This window comes from Lynx rufus, unplaced genomic scaffold (genome assembly GCF_022079265.1).
Source record: "Lynx rufus isolate CCGP_SWC_20201006 ecotype Redwood Valley unplaced genomic scaffold, mLynRuf1.p SCAF_9, whole genome shotgun sequence".
NCBI lineage: Eukaryota > Metazoa > Chordata > Mammalia > Carnivora > Felidae > Lynx > Lynx rufus.
Window position 1 is genome coordinate 81035301 of NW_025814897.1, and position 19708 is coordinate 81055008.

Consider the following 19708-nt stretch of genomic DNA (forward strand, 5'->3'; position numbering starts at 1 on the left):
AGTTTATATAGTATAGATAGCTTATAGTATATAGTGTGGATAGTGGATATTACATCCATATTATGTATAATATATATTGCAACACATGATATTTACATAAAACATATATTCTATATTATATTCATTTTCTATTGCTACTGTAAAAATTTACCATAATATTAGTGATTTAAAACAACATAAAGTACTATCTTATACTTCAAAGATCACAAGCCCTAAAATCAAGGTGTCAGCAGACTGCATCCTGGTGGAAGCTCCAGGGAGAAACTGTCCTTCCCTATCTGTCTTCTAAAGGTTGTCCTCATTTGTCACCTTTCCTCTTTCTTCCATCATCACTTCATCTTCTCTCTTACGTTCACTCTATTGCTTCTCTCTTAAAGAGAACTCTTGTGATTACATTGGTCTATGCAATCTGATAAATAACCCAGAATTATTCTTCCACCTCCATATTTTTTACTAAATCACATCTGCAAAGTCTCTTTTACCATGGAAGGTAACATATACATAGATCCTGGAGACTTGGGGATATACATCTTTGCAAACACATTATTCTATGTACTATATATATCATGACATATTACACGATGTATATTACATGCAATATATTTATATCAATATATATAGATAATATTACAAGTTATACAATACATACACATTCACACACATACTTACTAGATACTGCCTTTTTCTCTGCTATATTTCCAGCTCTAGAAGAGTACCTTACTCACACTGAGCCTAGCGAAATAATGAATACATGAAGACCCTGTCTCTTCTGCAACTGATAGAAAATATTTACTAACAAGTTCCCCTCACTTAAAAATAGAACAGGGATTTAATAATGTGTACATTAAAGATTGTTTAGAAGCAAACAATAATTATGATCATTGGAACATCAAACATTGTTAAATCTACTGCAAACATCTTTCAGCTAACTGTAGAGATTCGAAACTGAATTGTGCTCAACGTTTTGTTTTTACAAAAGAAAGAGAAGTAACATGGAGGAATACTGTCCTAGATTTAATTGCAATCATCGAGGAATGATGGTTGAGAAGGTAGACAGGCCGAGACTCCTGGCACTGGCCTTTGATCCACTGAGTGAGGGTTATTACTGAAGGCAAGACAGCATAGTTGGATCATACATATATCTTGGGTCCTAAGTTTCTAAAAGACAATATAAATCAGAAAGAATGGGAAAGGATGAAAGGGATATTCTGACATTACTATTAAGAGCTAACACTCTCTTGTGAGGTGATGGAAGTGCTAATTAACTCGATGATGGTAATCTTTTCACAATGTGTATGTATAAAAAATCACTATGCTCCATACTTTAAATATAATTTTTTCAATTATATTTCACTAAAGCTGCAAAATAAACAAACAGCTAACAATCTTGAGTCAGCTGGGTATCACCTAAAGAAAGGAATTAGGGATTGAGCAAACTGCCAATGGACACAAAACTCATTCATAATAAAACCAGGATGCTAACTTAGGTATAGTGTTAACCCAAAAATGTATATTCTTTTCCTAATATTAACTCATAAACATTTTGCCTGGTATTAGAATCTTTTTATCCATGTGGCTTACAAATTATTTCATCATTTCTTGTATTTGCCTTGCAGTGAAAAAGGTTTGAAAACATTGATCTGTTATACTTCCCTATACCCACCGACAATTAGCATCATCTTCCTAATTATCCACCCCTTATTGTGCCTTCAAATAACCTTAAAACATACACTGCCTCTGCATAATAGACTGTCTTTTGCAAACCCAGATGTTTGATGCAAACAGTAAAAGGAAGAAATGGAAGGTTAGTTAGAAGATTTGGTTTGCCCTCTTTTTTTTTTTTTTTTTTTTAAGAAACCCAGTCACAGGTACATGATAGCAAACAGCTACTGTCCAAATAAACAAGGACAACTCTATAACACAAATCCTGTTTAAAAGGACTAGCAGGGGTACCTGGGTAGCGCAGTTGGTTGACTGTCCAACTCTTGGTTTTGGCTCAGGCCATGATCTCACGGTCATACAATTGAGTCGTGTCAGGCTCTACACTGGAGCCTACTTGGTATTCTCTCTCTCTCTCTGCCCTCCCCCGTTCACACACCTGTGCTCTTTCTCTGTTAAAATAAATAAATAAACATTTTAAAAAAGGATCTAGGGTAGTGTAAGGTATGAGAACAGTTTCATTATGTAAGTAGTGACTACTTATATTTGCAGAAAAGCAGAGTTATCTCAAGAAGGCAAGGTCACAATTTCAGCCAGGTTACTACTCTGATCTCATGCACTTGACAATTCACTTTACCTATAGAGCTTTTTAAAAATTCTCATAAAAACTTTATAAAGTAGATATTACTCCAATTTTATAGATACAGAACATAAACTGATTTTATTTGCTGGATCCTCCTCATTTAGATTTTCAGCTCAGAAAGCATCTGCTTATGAATGTTTTCCCTCATCACCTTACCCATCACTGCCAACACTTCCTTTAATTTCTATCATATAACTCTCTTTATTTTTGTTACAATTATCATTTTACAGTTCATTTAACTTTTCAATTTATTTTTTTGGTCTGCCTGTACTATAAGAACGTAAATTCTTTGAGGGTACAGCTTGTGCTTTTGTTTTCTTCTGTATTCCCACATCCAGGAATGGTAACTGTTACATAATTAGCTCTCAGTATTTATTTTGTAATGATCAGACAACAGAGGTCCATTGGACTGCAGAAATGTAAACTACACATAGTAGGAAAATTCAGAAACACATAAATTTAGAATCATTTTTTTCTGTAATCACTGTTCTTTTTTATTTTTTCATCATTAAAGAGTGTACTCTTTAATCCCCATCACCTATTTCACCCAATCTCCCACACCCCTCCCCTCTATAACCATTAGTTTGTTCTTTATAGTTAAGACTTTGTCTCTTGGTTTGTCTCTTTTTTTCTTTGCTCATTTGTTTTGTTTCTTAAATTCCACGTGAGTGAAATTATATGGCATTTGTCTTTTTCTCTGACTTATTTCACTCAGAATTACATCCTCCGTCTCCATCCATGTTGTTGCTAATGGCAAGATTTCACACACATACACACACCATATATACACGGAATATATATATATATATATATATATATATATATATATATACCTCTTCTTTATCCATTCATCTATCCATAGACACTGGAGCTTCTTCCATAGTTTGGCTATCATGAATAATGCTGCAATAAACACAGGGGTGCATGTATCCCTTTGAATTAGTGTTTTTGTTTTTGATTTTTTGGTATATATCCAGCAGTGCAATTATTGTATTGTAAGGTAGTATATTTTTAATTTTTTGAGGCACTACATACTGTTTTCCACAGTGGCTGCATTAGCTTGCATTCCCACCAGCATTGCAGGAGAGTGCTTTTTTCCCCACATCCTCACCAGCACTTGCTGCTTCTTGTGTTTTTGATTTTAGCCATTTTGACAGATGTGTGGTGATCTCCTTATAGTTTTGATTTGCATTTCCCTGGTGATGAATGATGCTGAGCATTTTTTCATGTGTTGTTGGCTATCTATATGTCTTCTTTGGAGAAATGTCTGTTCATGTCTTTTGCCCACTTTTTTAATTGGATTATACTATTTGGGTGTTGAATTGTATCAGTTCTTCATATATTTTGGATACTGGCCTTTTATTGAATATGTCATTTGCAAATAGCTTCTCCCATTCTGCAGACTGCTTTTAAGTTTTGTTGATTGTTTCCTTCAATGTGTAGAAACTTTATTTTGATGTGGTCTCAATAGTTTATTTTTGCTTTTATTTCCCTTGCTTCAGGAGATATATCTAGAAAAATGTTACTATGGCTGATGTCAGTCTGTTCTGAGACTTCTTATGGTTTCAGGTCTCACATTTAGGTTTTTAATTCACTTCAGTTTATCTTAGTATATGGTGAAAGGAAGTGGTCCAGTTTCATTCTTTTATGTGTAGCTTCCCAGTTTCCCCAACACCATTTGTTGAAGACAGTGTCTTTTTCCCATTGTATATTCACACTTCATTTGCCAAAGATAAATTGACCATATAATTGTGGGTTTGTTTCTGGGCTTTCTATTCCATCCCATGCGTCTATGTTGTCTATTTTTGTGCCAGTTCCACACTGTTAATTACTACCGCTTTGTAATATAATTTGAAATCTGGAATTATGTTACCTCCAATTGTTTTTCTTCTTCAAGATTGTTTTGACTACATGAGGTCTTTTGTGATTCTATACAAATTTTAATATTGTTTGTTCCAGTTATGTGTAAAAAAAATGCTGTTGGTATTTTGATAGAGATTGCATTAAATATGTAGATTGCTCTGGGTAGTATAGACATTTTAACAATATTTTCTCTTCCAACCCATGAGCACAGATTGTCTTTCAACTTCTTTCCATCATCTTGAATTTCTTTCATTAGTGTTTTAGTTTTCAGAATACAGGTCTTTTATCTTTTTGGTTAAATTTATTCCTATATATTTTGTTATTTTTGGTGCAACTGTAAGTGGGATTGTTGTCTTAATTTCTCTTTCTGCTGGTTCATTATTAGTGTGTAGGAATACAACAGATTTCTATACATTGATTTTGTAACCTGCAACTTTATTGAATTCATTTATCAGTTCTATCAGTTCTATCAATCCAATTTGGATTGGATTTTACTTTTTATTTCTTATGTTGTATAATTGCTATGGCTAGGACTTTAAATACTATGTTGAATAAAAGTGATGAGAATGGACATCCTTGTCTTGTTCTTGACCTTAGAGGAAAAGCTCTTAGTTTTTCACCATTGAGTATGATGTTGGCTGTGGGCTTTTCATATAAGGCCTTTATTAGGTTAAAGAATGTTCCCTCCAAACCTACTTTGTAGATGATTTTTATCATAACTGAATGCTGCACTTTATCAAAGGTTCAAATGGCTTCCCAGGCAAATTTTACCAAACATTTAAAGAAAAGATAATACCTATTTTTCTCAAAATTTCCAAAAAAATAGAAGAGTGGGAATACTTCTACATTTATTCTATGAAGCCACTATCACTCTGGTACCAAATCCAGATAAAGACACCACAAAAAAAAAAAAAAAGAAAGAAAGAAAGAAAGAAAAGAAAAGAAAACTATAGGCCAATATCTCTTATGAATGTAGATGCAAAAATCCTCAACAAAATATTGGCAAACTGAATCCAACAATACATTAACAAAATCATATACCACGATCAAATGGGATTGATTCCGGGATGCAAGGGAGATTCAGTATTTGTAAAGCAATCAACAAAACAAATCACATCAATAAGAGAAAGGATAAAAACTATATTATCATTTCTATAGATGCACAGTCATTTAATTTTTAATTTTGCTTTATATTCCTTTAATGTAGAATATGCTAATGTAGGAAAGATATATTGATTTTTCAAGTTGACTGATTCTGAGGAATTGAAAGTTTAGCAACTGTAATTTTTTTCTGTGCTTATAGTCACGTTACATTGAATGAATTAGATATGCTGAAGAAAACCGCAAAGAGAGATCGGTAATTTTTCAAGTCAAAGGCATATGGTACAGATCTTTGTCTGCAACAAAGACTATCTAATTGCAAAGTGAAATGCAGTAAAAATCATTGTTGTGGAATTAAAATTAGCAAGTACATCACAGTTCCTTGATCTGGTTATTTATTTCATTCCCAAAACGATTTTCATCATACACGGCACAAGATCTTGATGTAACACGAACACAGTTCCAGGTCATTTTTGCAAATGTGGGTAATAAAATTCATCATTTTCCTTTTTGACACTAGTATATTATATACTTTCTCAGAACTGATGGTTTAAAAACTGGTGGATATAGGCCATGTTATAACTGAATAAAAATATTTAGACACTAGGCTGGATAATTCCCCAAGTAGTGTTGCAACTTACCTCTCTTAAACAGCATTGATTCAATTTTCTTCAACAGACTGGCATAATAGATATACCTGTCAATGGAAACATTTTCAAAAAACCCTTTCAGATGATAACAAGATGATCTGTCTTGTATGTGGATAGGTAGGTAGTTCAAGTTCTTTGGGTCCAGTAAGGAGATACCATAGGTGCTTTCTTGCCAAATGCCAATGGAGGAAAATGTATTTTGTCTTTATAAGAATAGGTAATTTTGTTTATTTTTAAAAATTTTTATTTCTGTATTTTGATAGAGAGACAGCAGGAAAGGGGCAGAAAGAGAGGATGAAAGAGAGAATCCTAAGCAGGCTCCACATTGTCATGCAGAGCTGATGCGGAGCTTGATCTCATGAACCGTAAGATCATAACCTGAACTGAAATGAAGAGCTGGACACACTGACTGAGATACCCAGGTGCCCCAGTTCTGTTTATTTTCCAAACAGGAAAATATCAGGCCCATTTTTTTTTTCTACACCACATCCAATATGTGAGGTTTACTAACAGGGTCCCAACATACCATATATCCTTTTAGATTTAATAGCCAGTGTCCTAGAAGGAAGAAAGTGGCACGCAGACACAACCAGTACAGAACTTGAAGCTATTTGTTTTAAAAGGATACGGTTTTTAAATCACTTTTAGGAAGTAAGCCTTAAAAATTTATTTTCAGGGGCGCCTGGGTGGCGCAGTCGGTTAAGCGTCCGACTTCAGCCAGGTCACGATCTCGCGGTCTGTGAGTTCGAGCCCCGCGTCGGGCTCTGGGCTGATGGCTCAGAGCCTGGAGCCTGTTTCCGATTCTGTGTGTCCCTCTCTCTCTACCCCTCCCCCGTTCATGCTCTGTCTCTCTCTGTCCCAAAAATAAATAAACGTTGAAAAAAAAAAAAGAATTAAAAAAAATTTATTTTCAAAAAGTGTCAGGAATTCGAAGAGAACATATTAAAATTTCAGGAAAAATTGATTTGTTGATTTGTTTCCTTCCTTAAATTCACTGAGTGCTGGTCAGATGTCATATATAATATCTATCCAGTCTTTTTGTGAACTACTTCCACTTTCCCTTCAGGCCTCAACTGAAGCATCTTTTCCACAGAGAAGGCTTCCAAGAGTGGACCTTGTATTGTCTGGTCTCCTTGTTGTATACCCCATATATATATATATATATATATATATATATATATATATGATGTACAACTTTCCCAATTCTTTGTCAGTTCCTAGAAATCAGGATCCATTTATGTTTATCAACATATCTCCATCTAGTATCTATTACTGATTGGCACATAACAGTTACCGAATAGTTTTGCTATATGCATCTTGCACAAAGGTAAATAATGAAAAATAAAACAATAATACATAAAATGGAGACCTGCTAAAAGATATAATAGAAGCACATGACTTAGATAAAGTCTGGTACCTGTAAAAGTCCGGAAAATTCTCATGAAGAGAAGACAATGAGATAACATTTACTGTGCAAGGAAGATAACCAGGGCCAAGCAGATATAAGGGGAGGAAAAAAGGATAGAAGCAGAACAGCATGTTTGGGGAACTACAAACTACAGCATAGACTGTGAGGTAGAGAATCAGGAAATGAAGCCAGGAAAGCAAAGTTGTCTAGTGGTCAAGCAGCAGTACCAACTGCAGCTGTGGGATCGGCCTTGACCTTGATCACATGTTCATGCATTATGTCCAGTAAGGAAACAATGAGTTAATTGGATTCCTGCAGTTTAATATCTACTATGCAGCCGGCAGTTCTGTGTTTCTATCAGTTTCCCTTGTCCCCAAGTCCCTTGGGGGAAGATAGGAAGCAGGTCCTGGTGAATAATGTACACACAGTGGATCTATGGCACAGCTGAAGATCCTAAGCTTAGAAAACCTTCAATTTCATAAAGAAAAATCTGACCAACCTTTGCCTGGCAGGAAGGGAGTATCTTTATTATCCTGGTGAGGAAACACATCTGCTTTCTGACCCAGAGGGAGAAACTAGCTCTAGTTTGCTATGCAAACATCCTTGGGAACAAACTCTGTCACAAAGCGTGTATAAATGTCTTGGAGAACTGCTTCTCAACAACGATGGGAACTCATTTTTCAAGAGGCTTCTTTAATAGTGAAGGTATTTTCATTTATATTTTTTTCTTTTGATGGGAAGATAATGAGGAAACGCATATGAGTGGATAATAAACTTCTATTTTTATGTGAGAAACTAAAAATAAAATTAAAAAAAAAAAAAACTATTGTCTAGGATGATGAGTGAGCAATTGCTTCATGCCTCAAATATCCAAACACTATACGCCCAGGATGTCCAAACCACATAATAACTAGACACATCTTTTAAAATACATGCACAGAAACTCTGAGCAGCATGTGCATTTATAGTTATGGCTAGAGTTCAAAACTGCTCTGGGTTTCCTTAGGATTGTGTCTGTCAATTCACAACTTTGAATTACTCTTCACATTTTACATCACATAAAACCTTTATGGCACATAATGTGACTCTTTGTTAACCTGATTCACAATACCTTCCCCAAAGCCAGATTTTCTTCCTCTTTCCAGCACAGAGAATTTTTTTTTCTCCTTGCCATGACTTATTTCAGAACGGTAATTTTTTTAAGAAACAACGATGTCTGTTACAAAGTTAAATTTCTGAGTTGCTTTAGACTTAGATCTTTCTGTAGTAAAAATGTTCCCACAATGAAGATTTGCTCTTTGAAACATTAATAAAGCTGAGGAGATGATGTTAGGTATAAAAAATGAGAGCTGTAATCTCTTTCTCAATAGATTACATTAAAATCAATCATAAATTGAATTCATGGAGATGGTGGATATTTGAAGGAGAGTGAGAATGAAGAATGAATCTATTTTGTTCATTTGATGTTTACGGAGTATTTTATATAGCCTAGGCCTTCTCTTCCATTTTTGTGGAATCGCAAGAGCACACCAACTCTTGGTGTACACCTTTAAGGAGCTTTCAGACTACTGAGAGAAACAAAGGGAAAGAAACCCTTATAATAGAGCCTGGACAATGTCATTATAGGTTAAGCACACAGTGGCATAAGAAGCCTTTCCCCATGGAGTTTATACCAAGTAGTAGAAGGAAGCAGAATGAGAGCTTGTTCTTAAAGCATACATGGAGATTTTTTTTAACTTTTTAATATTTATTATTTTTAAAAATTTTTAAATGTTTTTATTTTTGAGAAACAGAGAGACAGAGTACGAGTAGGGGAAGGGCAGAAACAGAGAGACAGTGACACAGAATCTGAAGCAGGCTCCAGGTTCTGAGCTTTCAGCACAGAGCCCGACAGGAGGCTTGAACTCATGAACCATGAGATCATGACCTGAGCAAAAGTTGTATGCTCAACTGACTGAGCCACCCAGGCGCCCTGAGGCATACATGAAGATTAATAAGATAAAGTCTGGGGCGCCTAGGTGGCTCAGTCGGTTAAGTGTCCAACTTTGGCTCAGGTCATGATCTCACAGCTAGTGAGTTCAAGCCCCGCATTGGGCTCCGTACTGACAGCTCAAAGTCTGGAGCCTGCTTCAGATTCTGTGTCTCATTCTCTCTCTGCCCCTCCCCTGCTTGTGTTTTCTCTCTCTCTCTCTCTCTCTCTCTCTCTCTTTCTCTCTCTCTCTCTCAAAAATAAATAAACATTAAAAAAATAAAGAAGATAAAGTCTGGAAGGAATGTATGCATACTGGCATGTATGCATGCATGAAAGAACAACTCATTTCTCCAGATGTTATCTGCAGGTTATATCAGGTCAAAGAAAGAATGGCATGCCATGGCATGTCACATTAAAGAAAGTATGTGCCACATTAAAAAAAGCCTAGAATGTGTGTGAGGGTGGGGCTGGGATTATATGGTGAGGGAGTTAGAAGAAAAGGATAGGAGATGAAACTACAAAATTAGATTGGGGCAGAACACAAAAGCCCTGGATGCCTCACTGCAAAAGAGTTTACATAATACATGACATACACCAACAAGAAACTTTAGACTTCTGTTCTAAAGAAGGCAATTCAAAATTCATGTGGGAGCATATTGGGAGAATACAACACTGGATGCAGAGTGTGACTACAGTTGAAATTAGGGCATTCAAAGTGAGAATGGTAAGAAAAAAATAAGGAATTGAGATATACTTCCAAAATTGGTATTTGGTAACTGGCTTGTTGGGGTATGGGTATGGAAAACAGAAATAAGAAACACCATGAGATTTGGAGTTCAAACTAGAAATATATGAGTATTTTCAGAAGACTGAATATGGAGGGTAAGATTAAATAATATGAAAAGTGCTTAAGCGGTCATCCAAGCTGTCATCCATCAATCATGTATTCTATGAAGTAGAGAACCTTACATTAAACATAAATGTGTATTAGTAAACTCAATGGGATATCTGAACCTAAAAAAAACAGATATGGACATTCTGATTTATGCCTCTCTTTGCACTTAATCAATTTGCAAATCAACAAACTGGAGCATACAAGGACTGGCAGTTTTTCTAATAGTGTTGTAAGGCTAATTATCGGTAAAATCAATGTATTGAATAACAGAAACATCCTATCTTGAAACTTTGCAAAATAAAAACAACAAATAAATCATGTGTTTGTTTTCTTCCCTTGTGGAGCAGGGAATGATTGTTTGATCAATGTAATTAATGTATCATATTAATAATTAACATTTATTTTGAAATGTAGTTTTTTCCCAGTGCTGAAGCAATGCCTAAAAAGCGTGTGCCCTTAATAAATACTGGCATGTATGCATGCATGAAAGAATAACTCACTTCTCCAGATGTTATCTGCAGGTTATATCAGGTCAAAAGAATTTTGAATTCTACACACTAGCCTTTAGTAATTCAGGTTACCCTTGTGTTAACTATTTTAACAACATTATAAATTTCAAGCAGATATTAAGCTTATAATAATAATAATAAAAAAAACCCAGTACTGAAAGTGCTCAATAACTACTTGTTTGAGGTCATTTTTCCAATAGCTGAATTCAGTCCAATCCAGAAGAATTCAAGGATCATAGCAATTTAGTGTGTCAGTGAAGAGATCGTTGCCCTTCTATGAGTCTGGAGCTATTTAATCTGAATTATAAATTAGCAGAGTTCAAAGAGAATGTGCCTTCCTTGCTCAGACGCAAATCTACTCAAAGAATGTGACTCTGCCTTAAACATGAAAACCTCTGGCAATTCCCCATCCATGGAAGGCTGAATTTGTTCTAATCTGACTAGAAAATTTAGTATTTGTAGGGTGTGATTAAGATGAGGGCAAAGCAATAACCTTGAGTCATGAGGTCATGGCATATAAAATATTGATAATGGGCTCTGGCTACAGAAGAACTGGTTTTATTTGTATCCTGTTTTTTCCATTTATTGTGTGACTTGAAAAACCTATTCCTCAAGATAATTGTTGGATCATTCCAAGTTAAACACTCAGTGCTAATTACGTGCCAATTATCATTCTTGGCTCCAGGAATACAGAAGAAACTGAAATGAATGCAGTCTGTACCCTCCTTACAATAAAAGCAGGCCAAAAAATAAACAGTTAAATGAAATATAAAATGAGAATTGTAACAAAGACAATAAAACAAGATTATATGATGGAGCAATACAGAAAAGGGGCCAGGCTACAAGAAAGGCCTAGTCTCGACTGCAAACATCTACTGAGTTTAATAAGGGCAAGGCATTACGAGAACACACCAGGGTACTGCACATCATAGATAATCGGAGTGGAGAGATATGTAGAGAGTTGCTCTAATAATCACATAGTGAACATCAAAAATAAAGCAATCTGAACGGAGTAAATGGATGAGAGCACAAGCTTAATTTTTATTGCATGCCCTTTTTATTCAGTTGGGTACATATATGCATGACATTCCTGACTTGGTCAACAGAACATGACCCTGGTTTTGGAGAGAACTTATTGTTTTACACTAAAAGTTATATTTCATCATTATTACACAGATCTGGGAAGATAAAGTAGATATATTAGTATAAATTCAACACCACTCTGGAATATAGAACTCAGTATGCCCACCATCCTGCTGGTAGGAAACAAATATCCTTTCCCTATATAGCACATATTACAACACTTCAGGGCATTAGACATTTACATAAAACTGGTCTATATCCTGTGGCTCTGTTTGATACTCAGTCTGGGCCAGAAACTGAGGTATTACTTGCCTCTCTTTATGTTTTACCAATATATTTTGATAAGGCACATTGAAATTAATTATATAAAAGTATGAAGGGTAACTGACTGAGCTGAGTGGAGGTTAAACCACCTGGAAGCTGAAAACAAACCCCATATGTCCTTGATTTAAGAGAGTTTTTGTTTAGCAGAAACAGACCCATAAATACAAAGACTGAAGGTTTCCAGAGGGAGATGGGCAAATGGGTGAAGGGGAGTGGGAGATACAGGCCCCCAGTTATGGAATGAATAAGTCACGAGGATGAAGGATACAGCATAGGGAATATACTCAATGGTATTGTAATAGCATTGTATGGTGACAGGTGGTAGCTACAGTTGTGGTAAGCATAGCATGTAATGTAAGACTTGTGGAATCACCATGTTGCACACCTGAAATTAACGTAATATTATGTTCCAACTAAACTTCAATTAAAAAAAGAGAGCCTTTTTAAAGCTGATCAAAGCTGATCATAAAAAAGCAAGCATTTGGTTGAAGCCATCAGAGAAGAGTTATTTTATATGCATCACTCATGTAGGCGGTACCTTTGTGCCAGGTGATGTATATAATTGAGGCAAACAATAATAAAATGATTTGTCAAACTTATACACTAAAGACAAATATCAAAATACTAAGAAATCTAATCCGATTTTATTTCAAATGCTTGAAGCTAAATTCCCAGTTAAACTGTTTATCATCTGAGATGATTTTTAAAATTTCCTTTAACATGCACAAAACAAAACAAAACAAAAGTAGAGAAAATGGCTCTGAGAGCTAATAACTGATGTCTTTTATAATTCTTTTACTTAAATTCATGTAATTTATTGTGATAAAATTAAAAATTTTTAAATAGTAATACTAAAGATCCACTAATACTGTCACTTTAAAAAAGACATATGTGTTGTGATCTAACTATGGATATATGAATATCTGTATTTATTAATTTCCAGTCTAAATTAAGCAAGGAGTTAAAAAGATTAAAACCAAAGCTTTTCTCTCCCATTCTCAACTTGTGAAATTAATATGGTTCAGGAAATATTGCTGAATATTAATTAATGTTGGTTCCAAAATTGTAGCTCCAAGAACAGTGCAGAAAATCTGACATATGTCAGTATAAATCTCTCCTATTGAGCTCCCTTAAGTGTGCTGAACTAAAACTGCCTGAAGCCATCTGGGACTTTCTGCTGAACAAATCATTTTACCTTTTTGGGTCAATGAAGAAGTCAGTTAGTTGGAATCAAGAGAAGAATTTCTTCAAAGTTATAACTGAAAGGAAAAGGGCTCTTCTCTACTAAGTATTCATTTCATAATACTAGGAAAGAGAGCGTTCATGTGTTTGAGGAAAAAAATTCTATCAAGCCCTAGGGGTCACATGTTTTTCAAAATTAGAGAGCAGTAATATCTACTAGACCTCCCAGGGGTATTTTCTGACACACTCCTTTTGACTCTACTCCTCATTCATATATTCAATTTATTTATTAAGCATCTGTCTTATGATAGATTCTATAATAAAAAGTGGGAAAAATAGAAAATAGAAAAAGAAATTTAAAAAAGAAATGAAAAAAAAGAAAAGAAATGGAACCTAGGTCCTAACATCAAGAAAGACTCATAGTCCAATGAGTAAGACAGATTTAGAATACCAATAATATGTAAATTCTACATTATAAGATCATCTATAGAATACAGAAGATTGGCACACACACACAAAAGTGATTAATTCCTTTGATAGTAGAGAAAAGAATGTGGTGAAAAGTTTTAATAAAAACAACAGGAAAGAAAGAAAGAAAGAAAGAAAGAAAGAAAGAGAAAAAGAAAGAATGAAAGAATGAAAGGAAGAAAGAAAATTGGAACTTAAACAGGAGATAAACTGGAATTGGCCAAAATATATTAACAACAACAACAACAACAACAACAACAACATAATAGTATCAGTTGTCAACTGTGTTCATGGCATAGTGCTAAGTGCTTTTCATGCATTAATTACCTCATTTGTGCCTCACAAAAACTCTTAAGACAGATGATGATGGGATATCATCTCCATTTTCAGGACGAGGAAGTAAGGAAAAAGAGTTCAAAAACACTGCCCAAAGTCATATAGGTAAATAAGGAAGATACAGGACTTGAACACAAGAATCCAGCTTCCAAAATCTTTACACCAGCCACCAAACATTATGGCAACTACCAATCACCACATCATACCGCAGCTCCCACAGAAGGGCATTTCAGACAGAAATTACATGTGCAAAGGCTAAAGTATAAAACACATCATATTTTCAGAAAGCTGTTTGTTTTTCAGAATAACTAAAACAAAAACTCTATTCATGAAAGTAGCAGAGCATAGGTTCGACAGAATGGAGACCAGATCAAAGATGAACATATGCCATGAATATGAAGAAAGTAAGGGAGAAATAGAATAATGAAAGCAAGAACAGGAAGGAGATCATCACAACATTCAAAGTGAGAGGATAGCAGCAGTTTGAAATAAAGCAGATTGAAGAGGATAAAGAGACTAGACATGCTAGTAAAATGTGGAGGAAGAGTGGGCAGAATTTTGAGAACTGGGTTGTCAGTGGTAAATAAAGTCGACTAAAATGTCTCCCATTTTATAATCTGGGTTTACAATCTGCAAAACTTAGAAAATAGTAATGCCACAAAACAGTCCACAGGGAAGATGGATGCTTTCCCAGGAACCAGAGTCTGTCTTTGAGGGCTTCGTCTGCATCTTTCAGAGATGTACATTCCCAATGCACATGCATGAACGCATCATGTAACCATTCAAGATTTCTCTGAGACAGACAGGCCACCTTTGGCAACCATACATTCTTTCCTGCAGAAAAGAATCTCCCTTCATTCCAAACCCATGTAAAGCTGCAGGAATCATCTAATTTCAGGGGTTTATTCTTCAGATAGGAAAACAATCTAGTTGGTGGTTTTGAAATCACAGTGGCAATTATTTTGTGAGGCAGCCAACTGGTTTCACAAATGTTATCTCATCAGCAGTATATCATCTCATTGAGGTAAATCAAACAACTTAGCCCTATTTTTAAAGGTAAAGAGAGGCTAAATGACCCTACTAGAGAGCTGGAAATAAACACTGTAGCACCAGCTCTGGAGAAGAGCAACTGACAAAATGACTACAAGACAGATAGCTTAAAAAGTCTTCGTAGTTTATACCGTTTGTATAATTTATACTGAGGTCTTCACTGACTAGTATAAAACTGACCTAAAATGAAATCTGAACTCAAGAGTTGTAGGGGGCTTTTTTGCTCCAGATAAGTAGTTTATTCTCACTCCCTTGTACACTTCCTCTCACCCGTAGATTTGACTAAACAAGAACATCAAGGTAACACTCTATATCAATGAAATGGACAACATATGACCAGAAAATGTTCATGGTGAAATTTCAGTTTCATATTAAACTTCATCCCTGCACTATATTAAAGCATATTAAAATATCTTTAATGCAGGAATGCAAGCTGGTGCAGCCACTCTGGAAAACAGTATGGAGGTTCCTCAAAAAACTAAAAACAGAACTGCCCTACGACCCAGCAATTGCACTACTAGGCATTTATCCACGGGATACAGGTGTGCTGTTTCGAAGGGACACATGCACCCCCATGTTTATAGCAGCACTATCAACAATAGCCAGAGTATGGAAAGAGCCCAAATGCTCATCGATGAATGAATGGTTAAAGAAGACATGGTGTGTATATACACACATACAATGGAGTATTAGTCTGCAATAAAAAAGAATGAAACCTTGCCATTTGCAACTATGTGGATGGAACTGGAGGGTATTATGCTAAGTGAAATTAGAGAAAGACAAGTGTCATATGACCACTCATGTGAGGACTTTAAGAGACAAAACAGATGCACATAAGGGAAGGGAAACAAAAATACTATAAAAACAGGGAGGGGGACAAAACATAAGAGACTCTTCAATATGGAGAACAAACCAGAGGGTTACTGGAGGGGTTGTGGGAGGGGAGATGGGTTAAATGGGTAAGGGGCATTAAGGAATCTACTTCTGAAATCATTGTTGCACTAGATGCTCACTAATTTGGATGTAAATTAAAAAAATAAAATTTTAAAAAATTTAAAAAAAACTTTGTGGTTTAAAAAAATGTACTTAATGTATCAAATCATCATGTTCTACACCTTACACTTACACAAAGTTATATATCAATTATATCTCAATAATGCTGGAAAAAAAGAGACAGAAAGGTTTCTGATTTAAAAAAATACTTCCACGTGGAACCTATTAAAAAAAACAAACAAAAAAAATTACTTCAGGAGGTGATGGTGGTACTTTGCAGGCTGGCTGTTCTCTGGGGGCTGGGCAGCTGAAGTTGTGTAGTAATCAATCGTGGGCAAGAGATTTTAGAATCTGCTTATGTTTACCTAATAGATCCAACAGCCACAGGACCTGAAATTCTTAAAGCTTGGAACTACCAGGTATCGATTCACTTACCATTATTGCTGGAAATCATATCTACAGAGAAGATATTGAAAACATTACTTTTTCCTTTAAGATAGCAGTGTCAGCAAGAACCAAGCTCAAGTTGCAGATTCTTGTAAGCATTAAATAACAATGTATCTATTTAGTTTTTGGAAGAGAGTTCAGAAAACCTTCTGAAGCAATGGCCTTTTTTTTTTTTTTCTGTAGGTTTTCTACTGTGGTTGCAAGTAGGCTCCCTGAAAGTACATTACTACATTTAGCTGAAAACTTCTGGAATTCCCATGTTTCTCTTTTAATCTGTAGGCTATATACAGATGGTTGGCTATGGGATAGTCATTATAAAAGAACATCCAGCAATAGAATTTTACCCAGATAATGTATTAGAAGATCCACAACTAGATAAACCACTTCCTGAGCTGAGAGAACGTCTATATAGCCTTATGGTTTGGATCATATGGGGAAAAAAAGGCCCATAGCCACACTCCATTGACTGTGATCATAGCTAAATATTTAGCACAGTGGAACTGTGGAAGAAATGGATTAACATCTAAAATGTGTAAAGAAAAAGAACCTCAGCGATTTGATTATACAAAGGATTGTAAGAAATGATATTGGGGCTCCAGAAGATGAAGATAATTTTGAAGAAGCTTTTTTTTTTTGCCACTTTATGTCACTTTATTTATTTATTTATTTTTATTATATGAAATTTATTGTCAAATTAGTTTCCATACAACACCCAGTGCTCATCCCAAAAGATGCCCTCTTCAATACCCATTACCTACCCTCCCCTCCCTCCCACCCCCCATCAACCCTCAGTTTGTTCTCAGTTTTTAAGAGTCTCTTATGCTTTGGCTCTCTCTCCCACTCTAACCTCTTTTTTTTCTTTTTTTCCTTCCCCTCCCCCATGGGTTTCTGTTAAGTTTCTCAGGATCCACATAAGAGTGAAAACGTATGGTATCTGTCTTTCTCTGTATGGCTTATTTCACTTAGCATCACACTCTCCAGTTCCATCCACGTTGCTACAAAGGGCCATATTTCGTTCTTTCTCATTGCCCTGTAGTACTCCATTGTGTATATAAACCACAATTAAAAACATAAACACAGCAATAAACTCAGATCGCAATCAGTACTAAGGATATATTTAATGATGATTCTTGCAAAATATCAGCAAACAGATTCCATCTGTTTGGATTTTAGCTTAGACCTTAAAGGGCTTTGTGGCCAAAGGGGATCAAGGATACTTACCTGTTAGAGGCACAATTCCCTGTATGATTGCAGATTAGGGTGCATACACAAAACTGCAAACCACCGTTAAAGCAAAGAAAGATGCTTGGGCTGTACTAATCATGTTGATAAAATGCCACAGTCTATAGGCCAGGCAAGAGAGGCTGTTACAGAGAAAGAATTAAAGTCATTCTGCAGCAATTCTCCATTTCTTCACATTGTAACATGTAGATCCTTAACTAAGAATATGGTTTGAACATATTTAAAATGGATGAAAGTATTTCCAGGTTTGGCATTCTAGATAATGGGGCTGTGTTGTACTTAATCTTCTGGGATGTTAAAAAATTTCATAAGCAATATGGTAGACCACGAGGGGTAGCTGACTATCAGACTGAAGAAAATACAGGAAAGACTTTTCTCATTGGCTTCCTTTAGGAATATAAGTTATCATGGGGTGCCTGGGTGGCTTAGTTGGTTAAGGGTCTGACTTCAGCTCAGGTCATGATCTAACAGTTAGTGAGTTGGAACCCCGCATCAGGCTCTGTGCTGACAGCTTAGAGCCTGGAGCCTGCTTCAGATTCTGTGTCTTCCTCTCTCTGTGCCCCTCCCCCACTCTTTCTCTCTCTCTCTCTCTCTCTCTCTCTCTCAAAAATAAATACACTTAAAAAAATTTTTTAAAAAAGGAACATAAGCTATCTGTAATGATAAAAGATGATTACGTCTACAAATTTGCTGATAGGAGGCTACATGATTGCTGCATTCTTTGGAGGAGCTGCTGTCCAAGAGTTTAATCACAATTACCACCAAACATTATAATTTTCATAACATATTTATGTCAGCATGTCACAAACTTCAGCAACCTTCTGGTTATAAAATAAGCACCCTACTGTGGGGGGCCGGGCCCCGGTGCCAGGCTGAGACCAGGTCGAGCAATGTTCCCCGTTGACTCAAGCCAACCCGGTGGTTCCCCCTCCCATTCCCCCACTTTCAAGGGCATACGAAAGCCTTGTCAAGGCTGAGAGAGTTAATTCCTGAAGCCTGTGGTCTGCAGGTGTTGGCAGTAATGCTACCTCCCTTTTTCTACCCCGAGTCAGATAGACACAAACATGGGAACTGTGTTTTGCTAGCAATCTATAATCAAGGTCTTGTGACCCGTTCACAAAGTTCACAAGGTATACAGAACTAAATGTTTTGGCTGGCAGTGATCATGTGAAACCTGTTTATTCTTAGAATGACCTGATCCATAAAAGTCTTATATTATAAAAGATTGTGTACAGCAACAATAAAGCCGTCACTTGGGCCATCAGCCCAGGGGACCCTCCTGTTCCCAAACTTTCTCTTCTCTCTTTTTTCTTGCATTCCCCTACCCTCAGGACCCTGACCTCGGTGATTGTCGCGCCGGTCGCGACACTCTACGTAGTGTGTTTATGACTGAAACTGTAATTGTCTTCAGATTGTGCTCTAGTCCATAAAATCATAAGGGAGAGCTGTTAAATTGTTGTTTTCTTAATAAACATTTTTCTCATTTAGAAAAGGAAATATGTATTTCAAGTGATTCTGTCATCTAATGACATAGAAAAAAACTGGTACTGTCTTCTACTGTTTATTATGTCTGGGGAAACAATTTGAATGAAACTCCAAGGTCCATTTTCCCAATGGGGGATTTCAATAATGGTGGGGGCAGGGGAGGAGAAACAATCATTTTCCCTTCTTGAATCACCCTGTTTTCACTTGACTTTTTGGATCCAATCCTTATAAGATTTTCATCCTATACTCTGTTACTACTCGAGTCCTTGGCAAGTTCTTCCTCATATCCTTAATATCAACAAATTAGAGTGCTCTGGGGCTTCATTCTTAGACACTTTTCTACTTTCCAGCAACATGTTTCAGGTGATGTTATCCGATCACTTTGGGTATTACCGCTA

At 35.9% G+C, this 19708-nt stretch overlaps 1 pseudogene; it reads left to right on the forward strand.

Annotated features, from left to right (window-relative positions):
- The first annotated feature begins 992 nt into the window (after positions 1 to 992).
- LOC124506002 (NEDD8-activating enzyme E1 regulatory subunit-like) overlaps positions 993 to 19708 on the forward strand; it is a 31759-nt pseudogene continuing 13043 nt past the window's right edge.